General features: G+C 50.6%; 1 protein-coding gene across 5 annotated transcripts in view; it reads right to left on the bottom strand.

Moving 5' to 3' along the window:
* RNF220 (ring finger protein 220) overlaps positions 1-22,836 on the bottom strand; it is a 224,462-nt gene that overhangs the window by 36,409 nt on the left and 165,217 nt on the right. The window lies entirely within an intron of this gene.

The raw sequence follows: 22,836 nt of genomic DNA, 5'->3' as shown, positions 1-22,836 counted from the left end.
CCCTGTTCAGCAGTGCCCTCTTAGTTAATGACACCAATGTTCACCTGGTTACCCCAGCCGGGAACCTATGCCTCCCCCGAGGCCCCTTCTCGTGCCTTACTGTCCCTCCCACATTCATTAAACCACCAAGTCCTGTTCGTTCTGCTTCTACAGGATTCCTGGAATCTATATTCTTCCTGTTTGGGTCTCACCACCTCTCACTTGGATAACATTATTGGCCTCTTGTGAATCTAACAGAGTCTGGGTTTCCCCCTCCAAAATATCCTTCAAATTGTATGGGAGCCCAAGTGGGTATTTTGCTGGCTCCGTTGGTTTGGGGGCCAGCTGGGAACCTGAACTCTGTTCCCACTCTGTCCCAGCTCTGTCACTGTCTCTGTTGCTGATGGTAACCAGAGCACACTATGCTAGGAAGGAGCCTGAAGGTTGCTTAATGCACGTCTTTTGAGGAGCCTAAACCCCCTCCCTTGCCACTCTCTCCACCCAGTGCTCTTCTGGCCTCTGCTTAAGGTGTGGAATTGAGGAGGCCTGTTTATCCAGATATATCCTTGCCTATCTATGTAAACTCCGTAGAGAGACTTTTTTTTTTAGTTTTTAAAATTTTTATTTCATTTTTTTAGAGACAGAGAGAGACAGAGCACAAGCAGGGGAGGGGCAGAGAGAGAGGGAGACACAGAATCCAAAGCAGGCTCCAGTCTCCGAGCTGTCAGTGCAGAGCCCAATGCGGGGCTCAAGCCTATGAATGTGAGATCATAACCTGAGCTGCAGTTGGACACTCAACCAACTGAGCCACCAAGGCATGCCTGTAGAAAGACTTCTTTAGCTTAAGCCAAGATCTTCCTCCCTGCTTCTTCTTCCCACTTTTGTCCTGAGAGAGTCAAAATTAGCTTTCAGAGAGATAAAGGCCATGCTAGTGATGACCAAGGTGGTTGTGTTGGGTTACCAAATTAAATATAAGATGCTCAGGTAAAACTGAATTCCAGGCAAATAATGAATACTTTTTTAGTGTAAGTATGTCCCAAATATTGCATGGCACATACTTATGCTAAAAGTTACTCACTGTTTTTCTGAAAGTCAAATTTACTTGGGCATCATATATTTTCATTTGCTAACTCTAGCGCCCCATGCCTGAAGGAGCTTCCAGTTCAGGCTGAGCACAAGAACCCACCTCCCTTTGACACAAGATTGAGGATGGTCACAGCTCTCCTGGATGTCCAGACTGAGTCATCTGAGAGCTCAACGGAGGGAGTAGTTCATTCTGGCTGCATGTTTAGGGGAGTGAAAATAGAGAAGTCTTAACCAAAGAAATGAAATTTAAGTTGCATCTTAGAAGTGTTCCAGGCAGAGAACAGGAGTAAATGAATGAGCTGTGAGTTTCTTGTGGGCAGGGGCCATTTCTTATCTAACTTTATATTTATAGACAATTGAAAACAGACCTGGCATTGACTTGATGGGCAATAAAGAAGCAATAATGAATAATGGGAGGAGAAAAGAGGAAAGGGAAAGGGGATAGGAATGAAGATCGGATTGTCCTAGAAGCCAGATGATCTTTGCAGAGCTGGGATGTCCACTGTGGAGGCTTTGTGTGTGACAGGGTGGGGTGGGTGTGGCTCCAGTCTGTGCGGTCAGGTGTCTGAGGAGGCAAAGGGGCCCTGCTGATCATGTGCCTTGGTGGCTATGCCTTAGATGCTTGGAGGACAGCTGGAAGCTGTGAGTAAAAGAAGCGGGTGTGGCCCGGTCTGGAAGATGGGAGCTGAGGATTCTAGTCTCAGCTCTGACTCTAACTTCATTCAGTCAGAGAATCACCCAGGTGAGGGAGACCCTAGAAATTCTGTAGGCCATTACCTTGTTTTAAGGATGGGGAAAGTAAGGCTCAGAACTGGATAGTGACCCCTGTACTCAGCTCATGATCTCATCACTTCATTTACTTATTCACTCAGCAAAACATTTATTAAACAATTCTTTTACGTCAGGCATTATTCTAGGAGAAACTGGAGTTCAGAGATAAATAAAACACATTCTTGGCCGGAAGGAGATCACAAACTAATAGGAAAGCCAAAGAAGAGTCAGTGGATCCAGTCCGTACAGCCCTGACCAGGGCTGAGGGAGGCACGAATGGCCACCCCAGGATCGAGGCAGGAGTGGCCCGAAGATGGTTGGTAGATGGTTGGTAGGGTCCAGGGGAAGGCAATACTTGATGGAAGGCATGAAGGATGAATAAGGGAGAGTTGACAAGGCTGTTGAAATGGGTCATCGAGGCAGGGCCTGGGGCATAGCGGGGAAATGGTAAGAGAGGAGACCTATGAAAGGGGAGGATTCAGGGCATGGGGTCTATGCTGAGGTAGAAATATCAGGGTTTCTGCCCAGTAGCCTGGGATACCAACTCTGGCTCTTAGGGATTCCTGGAGCCCAGAGTCTTCCCTTCAAGGCTGGGACCAGGAATCAGCATTCCCACATGCTTGTTCTCAGTCTGATTGCTTTGCTGCCACAGAGATCTACTTTTCTGAGCTTGGCCTCAGTTTCTCTACTGAGACAATGGGTCCTCTTCCTGACTCCCAGCTTTAGGTACAGCACTGACAGGGATCAGCAGAGGGTCCCTGCAGCCTATGCCCTCCATCCCACCCCCATTTTCTCAGGGGTTAGAGTGGCAGGTGTCAGCCTGGCCATGGGCCCCCTGCTTCCCCTCCCCCGCTGTGTTCCCTATAATTTTATATTGAGACCTGTGGTCATGACGTGGGTTTTACTGCACTAACGACATGGCCTGCCCAGGTTTAATGACAAAATCCATACTCTGGCCCTGGGCCTGCTCCTCGTTTGCATAATTCCCAGAATACAGCTCCCTGAAGCTTTTGACCTGGGCCATTACAGTGGCCATAAAACGGGCCATAAAACCACTGGGAATGGCCAAGAGGAGGGGGCTGTGGTCTTGTGGGGGTGGGAACCAAGTCCTCAACCCCCAACTCTTCCTAAGCCTGGGAGTAGACATCCTCTGGCTCTTCTCTGCCACAGTTCCGAGAATCTAAGAGTCCTTCTCAGGCCGGAGAGACCTCTGGAAATCCCTAGTCCAGCTGCCCCTCTGATGTAGGAGTTCCTTCTCCAATGCCAAAGCCGGCCGGCATCACAGGTAGGCTGACGGAGCCCCCCAGAGGCAGGCTGTCAGGAAGCATCTTCTCGTTGAGCATTCCTCACTCCTGCCCCCGTGCCCCACCCCATGGCTGGCCAGGCCCTTTGCCACAGGTGGGTCCAGGTCATGTGGGCCTAGGTTGAATCTTGTACTTCTTCAGGAGGCCTAGCTCCCCAGGGAGGTCAGGAGGCAGGCTGAGCAGCACAGTGGGGAGACGTGGGAAGCATGAGGGACTGGGGACAGGGACTGGGACGGGCTGTCAGTGCTAAAGATGATGAATGGGGGAGGTGAGGCGGGAGGCCTGGTGTTATCGGCGGTGGATGGCGGTGCGGGCGCTCGCCGCTCCTGTTAATCCCCGGGCGCTGCCTCAGCCCTTGCACTGATAACGAGGAAATGGGACTGACAACAATTTTTAGCTGAGAGATTCTTCACCAAAATGCCAGGCGGCCGGAGGTCTGACAGCGCCTGATTGAGTGTGTGAGTGTGTGGGGGGAACGCCTGCGGCCCCCTCCCCTCCCATGCAAAGATGGATCGTTCATTCCGCCTCCCGTCCACATTCATTACTGCACCTCCCTCCCGCCACCGCCACCGCCACCACAGCGCCTGCCACCTCCACGTTTCTGCCTGCTGCAGGTATCCCCTGAAGCAGGAGAGCAGGGAGCCGAGGGGACTGACCCTGTCCTCAGCCTTACGCGGGGCACCTCGAGCTCAAAGAGCCAGAGGTGATTGCGGGGTCAGGCTCCCTAGCTGTGTGGCCTCCAGAAGGCCCCTTTCCCTTTCTGAGCTGCTTAGAATACTCCACACCCAGAACAGCCACGCTCCACCACAAGTGACTGCAGGCTGTGAGGACTGATAGCCAGGCTGAGGAGAGAGGAGCAGTTAAGCCAAGTAGCCTTTGCCTTGCCTGGGCCAGGCTCCAACCAGTGCAGCCATCAGGCCTTGGAACTGGGCCTCAGGCACCTGGGGTCCCAGATCAGCCCTCTGCTGCCCCCCTCTGTTGGGAAGTGCTGACCATCGGGGGCGGGTGACTCAAAGGCCCACCAAGCTGCTCCATCTCTGCCATCCCAGGGAGTGAAGACAGGTGCAGACTTGGACACTGGAGGATGGGGACTCTTTCAAAGGGAAAGCCTTCCCTTCTTGGACCACTAACTCACGTCTGACCCTGCCACACGCCTGCTGTGGGATTGCTTCTCGGGCTTGGTCTGTTTGGTTGTGTCCTAGTTCTGTTGCCTGTGGCTTCCATTCTTGCCTCTCTGTTCAAATCCCATCTTGATGATCTTTGGCTCTGCAGACCACAAAAGGCAGGGCTTGACTGCCTGGTGTCTGATTTAAGAAGGAGCAGGGTTTAAGTGAGGGTGAGGGTACCGCTAATGACAAATGGCAAGAGAGGTGGGACCTTTTAAGAGAATGTGTGTGTGTGTGTGTGTGTGTTTGTGTGTACACACATATGTGCCCCACCCTTCCCTTCCCCGACCCCCCAGTAGAACGGCTTCCATTTCCTGGTGACCAAGGCACAGAGGAGGCTTCAAGCAGAATTCAACAGAGTTGTCTCTTATTAGCTGTGAGACCTTGGGCAAATCACTTAACACTTCTGAGCTTTAGTTTTTCCTCGTGTTAAACAGGTATGATAATATCTAACTTCCAGGACTTTTGTGAGGATTCAATTAAACCAGGGCTCTCTACAAAGTGATGGCTCATTATCATCTCTAGTAGGACACTAGCACAGTTTGTTGTTTGTGCCTGTATCCATCCCCTTCTGACAGGGCCCGGCCTTGCCCTGTATCCGGCCTTCTTCTCTGCTACGGTCAAGATTGTGTCCCATTCAGTAGGTACTCTGGTCCTGGCCCTTCTGGCCTCCATGGAGTTCCTTCTTCCTATCCATCCACATGCATGTATCTATTGATTGGTTTGTATGCCACTATATCCATCTGTCCATCCATCTAACCATTTATCCACTATCTATTAATAATAATAACTGTTTATTGAGTGTTATTATATGTTAGGCTATAGGTTTAATGTTGCACATAGTTTATCTCATTTAATCTTTACAACAGTCCTGTGAGATAGGTATTATTATTGCAATCACACTGATGAAAAAAATGGGGTTCAGAACAATGAAATGACATAGCTAGAAGGTTCAGAACAGGATTTAAATTCAGGTCTGCCTGACTCCACTAGTGCTAGTGCTCTTAACTACTGAATAATACCCAGCTACTTACCTCCTTTTCCACTCACTTAGGCAATAATTTGATAGTATCCAACCAATGGCAGCTGGATAGTGATGATGGGTCTGCTACCCTAGGGATGCCATGCAATAATGAACAAGACAGGTACATTCTCTGCCCTCGAGGAGCTTAGGAACTGGTTGCAGATAGAGACATTAAACAAATGTTCCAAGAGTGGTTTTAGAAAAAGGTAAGTGCACGGAACTGTGGGAGTATATCAGCTGGCCTGGGAGGTGAAGGAAGTGACATCCAAACAAAGGTGTGAAGGATCAGAGGGAACTGGTCAGGCAATGATTGTGGAGAAGTGGTGTTCTAGGTACAAAATAGCATGTTTGAAGGTACAGAGGGAAGACAGCCCAACGGAAGAAGTGAAGAGTGTCCAGTGTGGCTGGAACAGAAAGAGTGATGGACAGAGTATGAGAATGACAGAGAGGCCAGATCCTGGAGGACTTTTTAATTACGTTAATGATTTTTTTAATGTATATTTAGTTTAGTTTTTTTTTTTTTTTTCAGAGAGCAAGCAAGCAAGAGAGAGTTAGAGAGTATGTGTGAGCTGGGGAGGGGCAGAGAGAGAGGGAGACAGAGAATCGAAAGCAGGCTCCTCCCTATCAGTGCAGAGCCAGAAGCTGGGCTCGATTTCACAAGCTGAGATCATGACCTGAGCTGAAATCAAGAGCTGGATGCTTAACTGACTGAGCCACTCAGGCACCCCTGTTGTTGTTGTTTTTAACATACAGTGAGAAGTCATCGAAGAGTTTTAAGCAGGAGAGAGACATATCAGACTTGCATTTAAAAAAGATCATGCTGGGGCTCCTGGTGGATCCGTTGGCTAAGCGTCTGACTTCGGCTCAGGTCATGATCTCATGGTTCATGAGTTTGAGCCCTGTATCGGGCTCTGTGCTGACAATTCAGAGCCTGAAGCCTGCTTCAGACTCTGTCTCTGTCTCTCTTTGCCGCTCCCCTGCTCACACACTGTCTCGTTCTCTCTCAAATATAAATACATATTAAAAAAAATTTTAAAAGATCATTCTAACTGCAAAGTACAGAACGGTCTGAGGGGGCAAAGTAGAGAATGCAGAAAGGCTCTTTAGAAGGTGATCTCACTAATTCAGGGGAGGCTTGATGGTGCCTTGCTGGAGCATAATGATGATGATGATGATGATGATGACGATGATGATGGAGGTGAACTGAAAGGGACAGGTTGGATCTGGGGGTTGAGGGACTGAAAGGAGCCAACAGTGATTCCGTGGTTTCTGGCTTGAGAACTGCTGGGTGGTAGACCATTTACTGCCTTGTACAATAGGAGGAGGGGCAGCAGGCTTGGTGAGGAAAAAAATGAGTTCAGTTTGGATGTAGTACTTACTCTGAGGAACTGTTAAGACATCCACATGAAAATGCTTTCTGGGCACTCTATGGGAACTGGAGTCAGAATTATGGAGTTGGAGACATTGACATATAGGTAAGAGCTAAAGTTCACTCAGGCTTCCTCTGTGCCTGGCACAATGTCTGGCATATAGTAAATACCCAGTAAACATTCACTGAATGAATAAATCAGTGACTGAAGTTAAGAGTAGGTGAGATCACCTAGGGAGCGAGTATACAGTGAGAAGAGGCTGGAACAGAACCCTGAATAACTCCAACAGGTAGAAGAAGTTTAAGTCATCAAAGACTAAGACAGAACAGTCAACAGGAGGATGAAAATAAGCATGGTATCGTCAAAGCCAGGAAGGGAAGAGTTTCGAGGAGGGGGCTGTCACTGATAGGGTCACATGCTGCTGAGAGGTCAAGAACGTAAGGCATGAAAATGTCCCCTCCACCTATTGTATCCACAGTACAGCCATATACCCCAATTTCATCCATCCATCACCATCCAGACCACCTACATACTCATCCTCCCCCCTCTCACTCCTCCCCTTTCTCCTTCTCTTCCCTCCAGAGAACCACGATTGGTGCCTCTGCTGAGTGTGGGACAGGAAGAGTTAACATGCTGACGGATGGCATTTTTTACCTTCAGTCAATATGAACAAGGCCCCAAGACTATGATTCCAAACATCTGGATTTCATCAATATGTGATCTGTCATCGTATATTGGCATTCCCCAGTCCCTGCGCCAGAGCAATGCGGCTGGTTTTATTAATACGTCAAATACATTATCCGTGTAATACACTTGTCTGGCTGGGGCCTCCCGCTGGGGCGGGGCGGCGGATTTGAATGTATGATGAATCAGTTTGCATTACATGTTCGTAAGTCATCATTTGTCAGGATTAATAGGCATCCCTGGTCGAGGAGGTGGGGGTGGGGCAGGCAGAGGAGAGACGTGTATTTAGCTACGGCCCATATTTATCTGCCAGTACCCAGGGATGCCCTGAAAACCACTGTATACCCTCCTGCCCAGACTCCAGGGCAATGGCTGGTGCTCGGGGGGCAGAGGCGACATTTTCAGCAGTTCCTGAGTCACCTGGAACCAAATAGGCCTATTTGCCTTTGCTTTGGGCTTGCCAAACAACCAAAAAGGTTATGGCAGGGGCCACTTGCTCAAGCTGGCTCTTACTCTCACTCTAAAGGACTCAGAACTCCTTCCTCTGGGGAGCTTTCCCCGACTCCTCCAGACTGTACTAGGTGCCTTCTCTGTGTTCCCAAAGCCTCTTGTGCCACCTCTAGTGACACCATGTTACAATCGCCTATTCTGTGTCTGTCACCCTCTTTAGACTGTAAATTTCTTTTAAAAAAATTGTTTTTAATGTCCATTTATTTTTGAGAGAGAGAGAGAGACAGAGAGAGAGAGAGAGAGACAGAGAGACAGAGAGACGAGTGCGAGCAGGGGAGGGGCAGAGAGAGAGGGAGACACAGAATCTGAAGCAGGCTCTAGGTTCCGAACTGTTAGCACAGAGCCCCATGTGGGGCTCAAACTCATGAACTGTGGAGCTGAAGTTGGACGCTTAACCAACTGAGCCACCCAGGCACCCCTAGACTGTGGCATCTGGCAGAGGACATAGCCCAAAGTAAGAAAATCATAATAGTAATAGTAGAAATCAATAAATATTCTTTGAATGAACAAATGAATAAATGACCATTGACCTTGCCAAACTCCCCCCAAAAATGCAGAGGTTAGCTGAGGGACGTCGTGGGAGTTTTCTCTGATTCCTTGCCTCCACTCTGACCCTTATTTAGGGTCTGGTCTGGTCATCTCTCCTATATATGCTTTTTCCTTCATTTTCTCCTCTTCCTTCCTTAAGAAGTACAGACTCCTCACAGCACCAGGTTCCGTACATGTGACATTTATACACAGATATAATACACAGGGTGACATAGTTATGCCCGCATGCCATCTTCCCTTTTCCCATCTCAGCCTGCAAAAGCTCAGAGTGGCACTGCCCACTCTCTGTGGCCTCCTGCCAGCTCCAGGTTCTTGCGAAACAAGAGCCTGGCTGGTGCCCTGACCTACTGTGATGCTATTTGCTGTCTCTAGCAGTAGAGGGGGCCTGGTTTGAGCCCAGGCATGTCTCCTGGGTGGCCAAAGGCAAACATATGCAGGACGGCCAGGTGGAGGTCAGTCACCCTGTGGGCAGGTTTAGGCCCAGACTTGGGCTCAAACTGGAGCCAAGGGCTCTGGGCCAAGTCACGATCAAGCTCACTGAGCCTGGGGCATAGAACCCCAACTGTTGGCCCCACCGGCCTTTGCTCCACCGAGTACACCAGCCAACCTGTTTAGAGACTGGTGGAGCTTCAGGGGTCACAGCTATTTCATATCCCCGATCTTGGCTGTCCCAAACGTAACTGCAGCCTCTCTCCCCTTCTAGAGGTACACAATTCAGCTCCCCGCCTCCCTTAGCTAATAACTTCCAGACAGTGCCCTGTGCTGGGCTGGGCCAATGGTAGGCGGGGCAGGTGGAGCCTCGCAGAGTTCTCTGGGATTAGCCATTACTGACTGTGGCAAAGGGCCCGATTCAGGAAAATATCCGCATATGGACATGCACACATATCCTCTCAGATGTCTGGACACACGCGTGCACGTGAGGGCACTGGCACACACAGGTGCTCACACAAGTGTGGGCATTTTTTCACATCTAGACAAACACACCTGAGCACGTATGCATACATATCTGCGAGTATAGACTGAGTATACCTCTATACTCTCCCCATCATGCCCACACACTTCACTCTCCCCCAGTGCCTTCCTTGCCATGGAGCCAAAATGCTAGGACTGTACTGTTTAAAGTAAAGTAAATCCGAGTGTGCTTTACCCCCTGCTGGCTCTGACTATGGGCTTATAAAAATGAAGTGGGAACCTCTACAGCTGCGGGCAATAAATCCTGAACCACCGAGGAGGGCATGTTACCTGCCTTCTGGGCTCATGGCTGGGACTCGGGGCACTGATTACAAGTGCCTGCGGGGCTGGGTGGGCACCCGGCCAGCTGCTCAGCCTCAGGCCCTGCCTGCTAGCTCTGCCCAGGCCAGCTGTCTTCCACAGACCTGCGGGGTCAAGAGACCCAGAGCCCTAGGCAGTGAGGGAGGACCGAGAGAGGAGTAGAGACAAGTAGGGGAGGAGAGGACTGGGGTGGGGAGAGTGAGCAAGACAGGCACGTGCTGCTGAGGCTGAGGGGAGCCCTCGCATCTGGAGATCAATTAGCATCAATTACTGACTTCATTTAATTGTCGTCCAAGATGAATTTGTCATTTTTAGCTGGGAATTAATGGGAGACCTTCACCTCTCCCTGGCAGCAGCCGCGGAGCCAACAGCGGTCACCTCAGCCTCCTAGGAGCCCTGAATCCTGCTCGAGGCCGGGGCGGGGCCAGGACAGGCAGTTAGCGGGGCTTCGGTTCCCTGGGCAAGCTCCTGCCTGCCCCGGGCCCAGCCAGCCTGGCCCACTAGCCCAAGGCCAAGGTGGGGGCCGTGGGTCCTGCATCGCAGTCCTTCGCAGCCTCTGGCTTCAGCCAGAAATTAATTTGCTGGGCTGAGCATGTTTACCTTTTCCCAGCAAAGGCGAGACAGTAAACAGCGGACCGGCGGCTGAAATTGAATTGATAACTGCATCAACGTGCCAGATAACGCCTAAAATAATACGCCGATAAGGAAATTCGATTTGATTTGCTGCTGCGCATCAGATTGGCCCCATCTGTAGCTGCCTGTAATCATTTTCAATTGCGTTGGGAAACCTTATTTGTCCTTAAATATTTCTGTCATTTTTCATTGCTGGCGACAGATCCTTGGGCAGGTGGCAGGGGTGCGCTGCCTCTGTGGGCGCGGGGCAGCGGCCCGAGGAGGAGGGGTAGTGAGGACTCGCAGGAAAGGAGGCAAGGAGCAGGCAGCCGGGCGGTGACAGCTGTTCCTCCAATCAATCACGCTGTCGACAGGGAGGGACGACTGGCTGGCAGAAATTGAGTTTGCCTCACAGGGGACGATTGAGCAAATTAATAGCCCATTAGCCAAGCAGTGACCTGAGAAATGAAGGTGCAGGGGTTCCTGCTCGCTCAGGCCGGCTGGGGTGGGGCAGGGCAGGGGGAGGGCCTGGGGAGGAGGTGGGGGAACATGGGGAACATACGTGTGGGAGGTGGGGTGTGGAGTAGACGGTGCAGGAGGAGATGTCAAGTTGGGGGAAGGGGGCTGGAGAGGCCGACAGTCCTGGGAGAGATGCCGGGGAGTGAGGGGGTGGAGGTGGCTCCACTGATGTCTCTTTACCATCTTCCCATCATGCCCTCTGGGACAGAGTACCATGCCAATAAACTCTCCTTCCTTGGTCCCTAGATACTTCCTTTACTTTCTCTCATTACTTTCCTGGAAACCGGCACCTCCCCTGCATACACCACTCCCTGAAATCCTCTCCAGTGCAGGCTGTTTATTCTCCCAACTCCAGGTTCCTCAGGCCAGGAGGTGAGGTCAGTGTCTTCCTTGTGCTCACTGCCACTTCCAGACCACTGTTTCTCCCACCCGATGGGCTCTGCGGTCAAGTGCTACCCTGCATCTCTCATCACTGTCATCCCCCATTCTCCATAGTCATGGAGGACTTTGACTCTCACTTGTATACCCCAAGCCCCATCACTGACCTCCTCAGCAACTGTTATCTTTTCCTGTACTCACTTCCTCCTGGAGGCCCTTGTCAACGACTTGAATTCCTCTCTGATAGAACTCCCTCTCACCCAACCCTCCTACAGCCTTGCACCCATCATACTTGCTTCCTGCTCTGTCCTCCCATCTCCTGAGACACCACTTACTCATGGATTCTAGCCCGAATCCTAGGGCACATCGCTTCAACACCCTCTTGCTTCCTTTGCCTTCTCCACAATCCAACTGTTCTCCTTTTTGTTTCAGACACACAGACAGCTAAAAGCAGCTGGGGGAAAATCACAAAACCACGCAGATATGTGCCAATAAAAATTCACAGTTTCCAATCTCAGCACTACTAAGCAATCCTTTAACATGCCCTTGGTCAGCTCTGTCTCCCTTTTCCCACAGAGACAATCCATATTTTACTATCTGGAGTCCCCCACCCCATCTTCTGTCCCCCTCTGTCTTACTGGGTGGCCTTGCTTCCCACTTCGCTCAGAAAACTGAAGTCCTTAGGTATGAATTCCCTCAACTTCCAGATCCACACCTGCCTCCTTTTTTCTTCTTCCAGTTTTAGTGGAAGAGGTATTCATCCTCCTGTTCTAGATGGGTTTAGAATCTTTCTCCTGGATTTAGAATCCCATTCCTGCCTATGTTCTAAATCCTGGATGTAGAATCCCGTTCCTGCCTATGTTCCCTACGTGGGCCCCCTCTCTCTTGTGCCTTCTCCTTTCCCTCCTCATGCTTCCCTCCATCAGAATCTACGTGCTTGGAGTCGGCTCCATTGCAAACATTTCAACAACTCATCTCTGCCTTGTAGTTAACGCCTTCTCCTTCTTCCCTTTTTATCCTAAGATGCTCCAGAGTTGTGCTTGCTTGCTGTCCATACTCCTTTGTCTCCTAAGCACTTCTTGCCTTGCCGCAGTCTGCCTCCCCATCACCCCACTGTCAGTCAGACTGTGCTCAGTCAGATCCTGGATGGTCATCATTCACCAAACATAATGTATACTCCAGCTATATTCATTTATTCATTAACTCTGTAAATATGTATTGAGGGTCTTCCATGTGCTAGGCACGGCACCAAGGTCTAAGGATACAATAAACTCCAAGTCTTTACGGAGCTTACAAAGTAGTGAGGAAACAGATACAATAAGAGCATACAAACAACTGTAAAATTGCAGTCGTGCCAAAGAGAGGCGAACAGTGCTGTGGGAACCTATAAATGCAGAGTTGCCCTGCCCAGAGGAATCCAGAAAGGCCTCCCTGAGGACGAGACACAAGCTGAGATGTGAGGGATAAGTACGAGTTGAATAGATGAGGAGGAAGGGAAGGGATAACACTGACCAAATACTTCCTCTGTGCCAAGCACTTCCCTATTTCATAAGTGAGGAAACAGGCATGGAGACGCTCTGTAACTTGCCCAGGTAAGTGGTGGTGCTGGACTTTCAACCCCGGCAGGGCAATACCAGAGCCCCTGCTCTTAATCCTTCCGCTCTGCCCCCTCGGATGTCAGCCATTACCTTGTCTTCAGCCACTCCTCTCTCTGCACACTCTCTTCCTCAATTCTCACCTCCAGTCCTGTATCACTGCGTACCGGATCCTCCGCTCGGATGTTTCGCAGGCTCTTCAAGCTCAGTGTGCCTAAATGGGACTTACCTTTCTCTAGACCTGCCCTTGTCCTGCTTTTTCTAGTTCAGCGAGTGCCACCACCATCTGCAGACTTCCCTCCACCAGCAATCGGGACGCTTACTCTTTACTCTGGCCCCTACATCCAGTAAGTTTACATCTTAGCTGTTTATATACCTCTTTTCTCCATTGCTTTAGTTCAGACATCATCTCCAGTCTTTACTGTCAAGTCTCCTAACACATCTCTGTCCCCCTCTAATCCATTTCTATCTCTACAGCCAGCAGGGTCTTCCTAAAACACAAATGGGATCCTATCATTTGGCCACTTAAGACCTTTCCTTGGCTCTCAAAGCCCACAGCATAAATTCCGAATTCCTTATCGTGCAAGTCCCTCTCCAGCCTCTTACCCCTCCGGCAATGCTGTATGCTATGGCTGGACGAGTCCCAGCTCTTCACGTGTTCTCACTGCCAACGGTGCCTGTGACATCCATCTTCCCATGGGCAACCTATACCTCCTATTTATTCTTTAAGACCACACTCCGACAGTATTTCCTCTTTGAAGCTTTCCCTGATATTAAGTACTCTGTCATGCTATTTCTTATGTCTATACCTCTAATACTGCAATTATCTGTTTATACATCGGTCTCCCCTGGTAGACTCTGAGCTCCTTGAGGGCTGGGAGGTTCTCTGATTCGCCTGGTACACAGAGGACCCCACACGGGGTCTGGTACAGAGTGGCTGGTAGTGACTGTTGAATGATTCAGTGGCCAAATCAATGGGAGGGGAACTTGATGGGACTGCAGGAGAACGTCTGAAAAGACAGTGAATGGTGGAGTAGGTAGGTGGTGGAGGGGTGGGGGTGAAGGAAGAGGGGAAGGAAGCAATCGAGGTAATGTTGTCAAGCCTATAGTTTAAATAGAGCCTGGTTTCATGGTCAGTGAGAGGGAGAAGCCCAAGGACTTCAAAAGGTAGAAGCCCTTGAAAGACAAATGCTCTAGCTGTCCTAGAAAAATGCCAGTGTCCACAGACCTGGTGAGAAGAAGGTGGGCAGTGACCACGTGAACACAGCTGGACAGTAAAATCCCATGCCTAAAAAACACTGACAGACATACCCACCAGGACGGACAGATACCCACGTGCTCACAGAGGGTCTTCAGTAGCCTCCCCCATCACAGAGCCCTCTGCGGGCCTGCTAGCCCACCACCCCACGTGGAACCCCTAAGCTGCTCTCTCTCTCAGCAATTTCCCTACCCAAGAAAGCTCTAAGGGTTTCAATTACCGGCGCATGGGATTTAGTGCCCTGGGCTTCTCTGACTGGAGGAGATTTATTTGAAGGTTTAGTGTCGTGGAGAATTCACGTCTTCACTCCCAGGAGCCCAGCTTCCGTCCTGAGCCCCTAAATCAGGAACCAAGATGGGCTATTGTCACTTACCGCATTAGCCTCGTTAGCGGACCAGGAGGGGTGATTAATAGCAATGCACACACAGCCATCCTGCTCGCTGGCCGCTCTGCTGCTGTGTGTGACCTGGGGAGGGGGTGGGGAGTGGCTGAGCCTGATCTAGGGTAACTAAGGGGTCTGGGCTAGAGGCACCCCCCAACACCCCCCCGCCCCCTGCCGGAGAGGGAAGTCCCCGTGGTTCTTCCAGATCTGGGGACAGTCCAGAGATGAGCAGGCCCAGACTGGGACAGCCCAGCTAGAGGCCTCTGGGGCCTGACTCCTGGAGGGGTGAGATAGCAGGAGCGCATGATGGGGGCTGGTTCTAGGATAAGGCCCAAAGTGTATGCCTGTGTGTATGAGAGATGTGTGCACGGTGTGGGGTAGAGGTGGACGGAGAGAGTGGGGGGTGTGTGTGTAGGAGGGAGAGAGCAGTGGGTGTGTTTATTTCATTTCCCAAACACTCTTTGAGTGCTTACTATGGGCCAAGTGATATTCTAAGAGCTGGAAATACAGCATAGAAGAGGACAGACAGGGCCCCGAGAAAGAGGTGGGGTGTGTGTGTGAGAGAAAGAGGAAGAAGCATGTGAGAGAGAAATGAAAGCAAGCGGTTGGCGGTGAGAGAGAGAAAGAGAGGTGTGAACATAGGAGTGGAGAGGGAGAGGTTCAGAGGAAAGGCAGAGGGAAGTCTGTGTGTGAGCAGGGAGAGAGAGACAGGAAAGTGTAAGGGAGCATCTAGGGGACACTTGTGTGAAGCGGGTGTGTGTGACAGAGTGGGTGTGTAGATGGGGTTGAGAGGACATACTGTGCATGAATAGGGCCCTCGGTAAGGGGAGCACAGAGGAGATCTGTGTGTCAGGTGCTAGAGAGGGGAGTGAGTGTGCAAGAGGGAGGTTGTATAAAAGGAGATGAGGTGACAGAGAAGGGTTGGTGTGTATTTTCTCTGTTTTTCTTTGTCTCTGCAATTTCTCCCATCTTTCTCCTCCCAGAGTTTCTGGAGTCAGGCTACCCTGGGTTTGAATTTCAGTTTTGGGTACTGCATTCATTTACTTATCCATTCATTCATCCAACTGTTACTGAGCATTTACTGGCTTTTCCTTTCTGTGCCTCATTTTTCTAACCTGGAAAGCGGAGACTAACGGGGCGAGTATGAGAACTCAGTGATGGAATGCATTAACATGACTTGTGAGCACATAGAATTAGGAGCTGGGGTCACTCTGGCACAGTCCCTGGCGTGTGGGTCAAGAAATGGTAGCTAGACAACTAGGGCTTCCCTACCAATCCTGTTTGCCTTTCTCTCTTCTTTTTCTGTCTTGCCTCGCACTCTCTCAGTCACAGCTGAGCCATAGTATTAATTATTAGAACCAATTGACTGTTTAGACTCTGATGTTTTAACTAATCACCACTAATGGCAGACACTGGTGGGCAATCACAATCATTTCGTTCCCAGGCAAACCCCTTCTCATAGTTGAGAGCAGACAGCAGGGGGCGGGGTGTGTGTCAACAATAACTGGGATTTGGGAATTCCTTTTGAACTTAGAATTCTGTCATGGGAATTCAGTCTCCAGCAACTACCACCCTGGACCAGAAATACCCTAGCTGTTCTCCTTCCCTGAGTTGCTTCTCAACTGTAGTTCTTAAAAGTCCGCTTTCAGGAAGAGTTGTTCAGACATAGATAGGTTCAAATGCCACCTCCTCGAGGAGCGTCTGATACATGCTGGTTGGGACGGGAAGCTGCACTCTGTCCATCTTGGCTGAAGCCCTTAGTGAAGAGAGCAGACAAACATGTGCTCCGTGCTGCTGAGTGTGGCGAGAACACCAGGGACAGGGATGTGTCCTGAACTCTGTGCTGAGAGGACACCTGCTTACTTGTCTTGCTTTCTTCACATTGAGGCCTCAGAGCGCTAGACTGTACGCAGCCTTGCCCCCACTCTGAGGCTCTGGGCCATCCTACACCTGCTCCAGCCTAGCTGGGGAAGCCAGAGATCCAGAACTCAGGAATGCCAGCTTCCGGGTAGAGGCCAGGCAGGGCAGGACGGTAGGGTCCAGATGTCCTGGAGGGGGTGATCTAGGCACCCATGGCCAGTAGGTGTCGCTGTGGCTCCAGCACTGGGAGGGGGTGTAAGGCAGGGGGCCCTGGAGTAGGCCCAGGGGCTGGATGCCCTTTGGCCTCCCTGCCCTCCCCTCAGGCTTTTCTGCCAGGAAATCCTCCCCAGTGCTTCTCAAACTTCAAGTGTCCAGAGCCCTTAGAAGTTCGTGTTAAAATGTAGATTCTGATTTGGTAGCTCTGGGTTGGGTCCCAAAGATTTTGCATTTCTACAGAGTTCAGAGGTGAAGCTAATGCTGCTGTTCTGTGGACCACTCTTTGAGGTGGGAAGGTTGTAGCCTGGACGGCTCCCTGGCTGGGGGACATTGCACTCCCTTCCAGAGCCAACACTCACCTTCACTCCTAGTTCCTCAGTAAAGCTCCCAGACCAGAGGCCATGGGTAACTGTCACGGAACCCCCTCTTTTTGGACACCAGCATGAAGCAGGCAGTTTCTAGGAAGTTCTGAAGCAAAACCTACCTCCGGTCCTCTGAGCCAACTCAGCCCTACCACCTAGCTCAGATTCTAAATTTAAATCTAAACCTGAATCCAATCCCAATTTCCCCAAATAACCTCAGTTCCCACCCTCAGAGCTACATCCCGATACCAACCTCAGCCCAACTCTTGTGCCCCCTTAAGTCCAACAGTTGTAGTATCCATTGCTTCAGTCCTGCTCAATAAATGCTCCCTTAGCCTCTCTGATAATCTTTCTGGTCCTCTGCCAAACTTTCTTCTCAATACCAGTTTGAGTCAGGACAATGGGGCAGTAGGATCTGAGAACATTTGCCTCATCAAGCTGGTCCAGGCCTTAGCAGCAGAATTTAGGCATTTGCCCCAGGCAGAGGGGAAAAAGCAATTTGGCAGTCTAGCTGAGACTAGGCATTCCCACACGCTTTCTGGAAGGCCCCTTTCTGCCGGGGAAAGGGGCGAGTCTTGTCCTTATTCTGTGTTCTCCTCTGTCCTAAAGGTTCCATTTTTAAGGATGTGCAGAAGGCAGGGAGGAAGCATATCTATTAGCTCAGCCCTGATTGCAGGTGAAAAACGAGGGTATGTGTGTGTGTGTGTGTGTGTGTGTGTGTGTGTATGTGCGTGTGTGAGTTTTGGGGGGTGAAGTAAGCAAAGCACCCTCAATGGCCTTTTTCCCCCCCCAAATAAAGGTTTTTCTGAGGGACCCTCCTCTTTTCCTAGCCCTGTCTACTATCTGGCCCTCCTGGGCACGACAGAGGCTGATTCTTGCAGGGGTGATAAGTTAGAAGAATTTGCCCCTTCCTAGTCTGACATTTTGTGATTTTAAAGAAGGAATGCAATTTTAAATAGGAATAATTTGTTTTTGCCCTAGTGAGCTATGCACTGTGACAACTCCCCAACTCTGGAAGGCAGAAGATGGGTCCAATCAGAGAACCATCTCTCACACTGTGAGGCACCATGTAATAAAAAATGCCCTTGCGTGTGCCAAACACTTCTGCCTTTAAAAAGCACTCCCCTTCTCCATTTATAAATAGCTCCATTTAGGAAAACTACCTTTGCCTTTAGAGAGCACCTCCATATTTACAAAATAGCTCTCTAGTTTTACAAATCACTTCTCAGCAACCATTTAAATAAAAAGATCCTCTTGAATACCTTGGAAAAGTTACTTTACTTCCCTGTGCCTCAATCTTCTCATCTGTAAAATGGAAAGAATAGAAGTAGCTACTTAACAGGATTATACATAAGGTTATTTGAATAGTACCTGGCACATATAAGTCCTTTATGTCAAGTAGTTGCTATTATTATTGCTGTTGTTGTTATTACTAATATCGTGGGATATTTAGCACCTTAGGGAAAGTTTCTTTAAAAATTTTTTTAATGTTTATTTATTTTTGAGAGAGAGAGAGTGAGAGAGCTGGGGAGAGGCAGAGAGGGAGACAGAATCCAAAGCAGGCTCCAGGCTCTGAGCTGTCAGGACAGAGCCTGATGCGGGGCTCGAATCCATGAACCATGAGATCATGACCTGAGCTGAAGTCGGGTGCTTAACTGACTGAGTCACCCAGGCGCCCCAGGGTAGTTTCTTTAGATAGGGGTAGGTAAAAGTATTTGTCCCAAGTCTGTTGCTAGTAAGTTTAAAAATAAAACACTTGGCATCTACAGTCTAGTGCTGTGTTCTGTCTACCACACTAAAAACATCTGGCCAGAGCAATCTGTATCAGGAAGTAAAGACTGACTGGGTAGGAGGGTAGGTCCAAGAGTCCCCTGCCCTCTGCTGGGTCTAGGGCATGGGAAGGAACAGAGGAGGAAGGTTCACCTCCCCCTTGTTGAGCTGTGGGAACTGATGGGGGGTCTGAGTGGGGGCAGGAGACTGGGTAGGCTCTGCTGCTGGATCTGTTCTGTGGTTGCCGGCTGGGCTTCCATGACCTGGAGAGACAGCTAGAGTGATGACGCTTAACCATGGCAGATCTGGACCCAATCCCCTGACCAGAAACAGAGCCTTTCCCCTCCAGGCTCTTTTTCATTTTGGCACTGGTACACTCCCTCCACCCACACTCCCTGCATTCTGTCCTGGTGGCTCAGTCATAGGCCAGGTCTCCCAGGGCCAGGGCTGGGCTGAAGGTACGGAATAGGAGTAAGGAAGGTGGAACATGAGTTTTAGAGTCAGGGAGATCTGTCTTGAAACCTACCTTAGCATTACTAGCCATGCATCCTTTGGGCAAGTGCCTTACTCTATATGAGTCTTCATTTCCTCAAACCCAGAGACGGAGGATAATAATACTGACCTCCCAGGTTGCTTTAACAAACAAATGAGTGTGCATCGCCTGAAGCACAAAGGCTTGCACTGAGTAGGTGTCAGCATGCCTTCCTGCCCTGCTGGGAAATGGGGGTGGTGGGGTTGCTGGAGGCCTGGGAGTGCAGGGGGACCAGGCTGACAGCCTGGGAGGCTTGGGGAGGTTTTGCCCACAGGCTCTAGGGTTCTTCCTTCCACGCAGGCCTAGCCCTCCCCCAGGACAGAGTGGTCAGTGGTCATCGGGACAACACAGGCCTGTGTCATGAGGAAGGCAGCTGTGTGGGGGGTTGGGCTGAAGGTTATGTGGAAAGAGGACCTGAGGCAGGGGCAGCTGGGAGGCCTGGCCAGGCACAGCCTGTTACCAGCTGCACCCTGGGGCTCTAAGTCCTGCCACCACCAGCACCCCCTAGCTGAAAGTCACCAGCCCTGGGCTCCTGAGTCTTAGTTCTCAGTTCTAATTGTGGAGTGGGAAAGGAAAAGGAATCCAGCGAAGTCTACCATAGCTCAGGCTGGGTTGGCTCAAGGGAGAGCCTGCCCTCTGCTCTCTCTCCCTCTGTCCACTGGTCCGTCTGTTCCTTTCTCCCTTTTCTTTCAATTTTATCACAATCTATTCCAAACTTCCTGGAATACCCTCAAAGTTTGGGGCACCAATGCTTAGGGGGGTGGAAAGAAGAGCAGCCCAGGCTCCAGGGCCGGGCACAGAAGATCCTACTGCAAGGCTGATGTGGGAAGACAGAGGAGGAGAATGGGTTTGGAACTCAGAGGAGGAGAGTGCTTCCTGGAGGAGGGAGCACCAGAAGTCTGGAGTGTAGGATGGATGGCAAGAGAAGGAAGGGTGGAACAATAACCAAGACAGAGGTGGGGAGACAGTCCAGCAGAGCCGGAGAGTATACTGGAGTAGGGGAAGATGGAGGGGGTAATGGGCCTGGGTGATACAGGCTGGGGTGGGGGGACTCCCTTGGGCCTTCATTCTGTAGGCATCAGGAGCCATGGATGTGTTGTGAGCCAGGGAAGAACATGGCCTTGGCATTTCAGAGCTGGGAAGACTGACATGTCTGTAACTCTCACAAGGCAAGCCCTGACCCAGCATAAAGCAGTTTGATCCTTGCACATGGTGGACGTAGCTGGGGTTATTATCCCCATTTTATTGATGAGGGAGTGAGAGGAGTCAGGGGAGATACCTGAAGTCCCACAGCAGCACATAATGGAGCTGGGACTTGCAAGGTTGGCTTCCTTAGCAAGGCCTGCATGGGCATTTATGTATACACCACTGTTTGCCAGCCAGCCTTGTCCCTTCCCACTTCCTGCCGTGTACACCATGCTTCTGGCCACACCGAATTCTTTGTTTCTCAAATGGGCCATATTCTCTCACCTTGGGGCCTTTACATATGTCGTTCCCTCTGCCTAGATGGTGAACTTCAAGGTGAACTCTTCTGGTAAGTGGGACGACTCGAATCTTTAGGCTAGAATATGTGTCCCCAAAGCCTCCAAGCCTTACCCATCACATTGTAATTACACTTTTCTTGTCTATTTTCTCAGCAGGGCCTGACACAGTGAGTGATGCCAAATGAACGGACGGGTAGAGAGGTGAGCTTCTGCCCGTCCCAGCCTTCCTATGCTGGCTGCGGTCTCAGCAGCGTTGCTTCACATGGAGGGTGGGCACCTGGGCTCAAGGAACACAGGAGGTGCTGAGGATGGCCCTGGGCCTGCCAGGAACAAAGCACTGGAGAAAGCAGAGATTTACTTGAATTTAAGTTAGTGCAAGACCTCGCCTGAAGCGGGCCCTTGTGAACCTTCAAGGAAACACAGGGCTCCTGAAGGCTGGAAAGGTGCTTTTGAGCAGAGAGCCCTTGAAGAATGGGGAACGCCATACTTCATGGAGAGAGAGTAAGGCACTTGCCCAAAGGATGCATGGCTAGTAATGCTCAGGCAGGTTTCAAGACCAGATTTCTCTGACGCCAGAACGCATGTTCCACCCTCCTTACTCCTATTCCATATCTTGAGCCCAGCCCTGGCCCTGGGAGACCTGGCCTACGACTGAGCCACCAGGACAGAACACAGGGACTGTAAGCCTAGGAGCAGGCAGATGAGTGGGAGCAGAGACGGGCAGAAGAAGGAATTCAGCTCCCTACCTAGATTCTCCTTGCCCAGCAGGGCCCAGACTGCCCACCTCACCAAAGGGCACCATGTGGGTGATTGCCCAGGACACTGGTCCTTCTAACGTGCTGAGTGGGTGAACTGGGATGTTATAAACTATAGCTGTGAATCCTGACACCAGGTGCCTGCTCCCCAGCTCAGGGCTTACCACAGATAATGCATTCTCTGAGGACCAGACTGTGGCCATGGTCACAGAGCCACACACACCAGTCCCAGTGTGCCCTGTCCCAGTCCCTCTGTCCTCACACCTGGCTTTGCCCCCTCCAGACTAGAAGCTTCCTGAATGCAGGGGCTCTGCTTTAGAATCATCTCGTTCCCAGCCTATGTGTTGTTTATAAATATATGTTAAATTTAACTACTGGGAGAGCCAGAAGTATAAGAAACAGGGATGGGGGTTTTGCCTCCCTTAAGCCTGTTTTGTTACATGTAAAATGGAGACAGTAATCTCCATCACCTGGGATGCTTGGGAAGTGTAAGATTGGCATTAGTCCACCTTTAGGGGGTGGATATTCTTATCTCTATTATTTCTATTAAGCACAGTGGGGCTCAGAGAAGCTTGGGGACTTGTGCAAGGTCACACAGCAGGAAAGTGGAGGGGCTGGGATTCAAAGGAATCCTCTCTTCCTCTCTGCTACTCTCCAGCTTCCTGGGGGTGGGAATGTGAAGTTTGGTTGCAGGTATGGATATGTAAGTCAAGTAGGGGAGTCAGATAAGGTTCTTATCTGACCAGTGGGGTGTGGAGTTCAGCCTGAAGCACACAGCCTCTCATGGTAAATCCGAAAGGAGAAATAATGGGGAGAAGCATGCCTGAAGCCAGGGTGGTTCCTCAGGGAGAAGACATGGCCTTGTCTTCTGAGAGTCTGATAAATTCTGGGAGAGGAGGCAGGCCGCAGGCACAAGGAAAGGCAGCAGGTGGGCTGGGTAGAAGGGCATGATGGTAAAGGAGGTTTGAGACACAGGGTCTGAAGGCAGGAGAGCCACAAGAGAAGGATGGCAGAGACGAGTCGGCCCAGGCTTGGTACTCTTCATAACCTGGTTCTGCAGGCAGGAGTGGGGACTGGCCACCTGCCACCCTCCTCACACCTGGGCTGGGGCCCAACCCATGGGCAGCCCCGGGCTCCAGCTACCTCTGCCCCCTGGCCCAGCAGCAGGCCCAGCTGGCTCACCTTCTCAATCAATACTGCGCTCTTAATGGGCCCAGCCACCAGCACCAACCAGGGGCATTAAATGTTAATTATATCTATTTGGATTTGAAAAATTTTATTACTCAAGTTAATTATGGCTGGAGTCATAAAAAGGTTTCAGAGTGAAAGGGCTGCCTTATTGGGGCCACTTTCCCCAAGACAGATTGGAAAGGAAAAGAAGAAATAAAAGCATCTGGC

The sequence above is a fragment of the Panthera leo genome, chromosome C1 (assembly GCF_018350215.1).
Source record: "Panthera leo isolate Ple1 chromosome C1, P.leo_Ple1_pat1.1, whole genome shotgun sequence".
Taxonomy (NCBI): Eukaryota; Metazoa; Chordata; class Mammalia; order Carnivora; family Felidae; genus Panthera; species Panthera leo.
The sequence above is the reverse complement of the archived record's forward strand: the minus strand, read 5'-3'. Positions and strand labels throughout refer to the sequence as shown.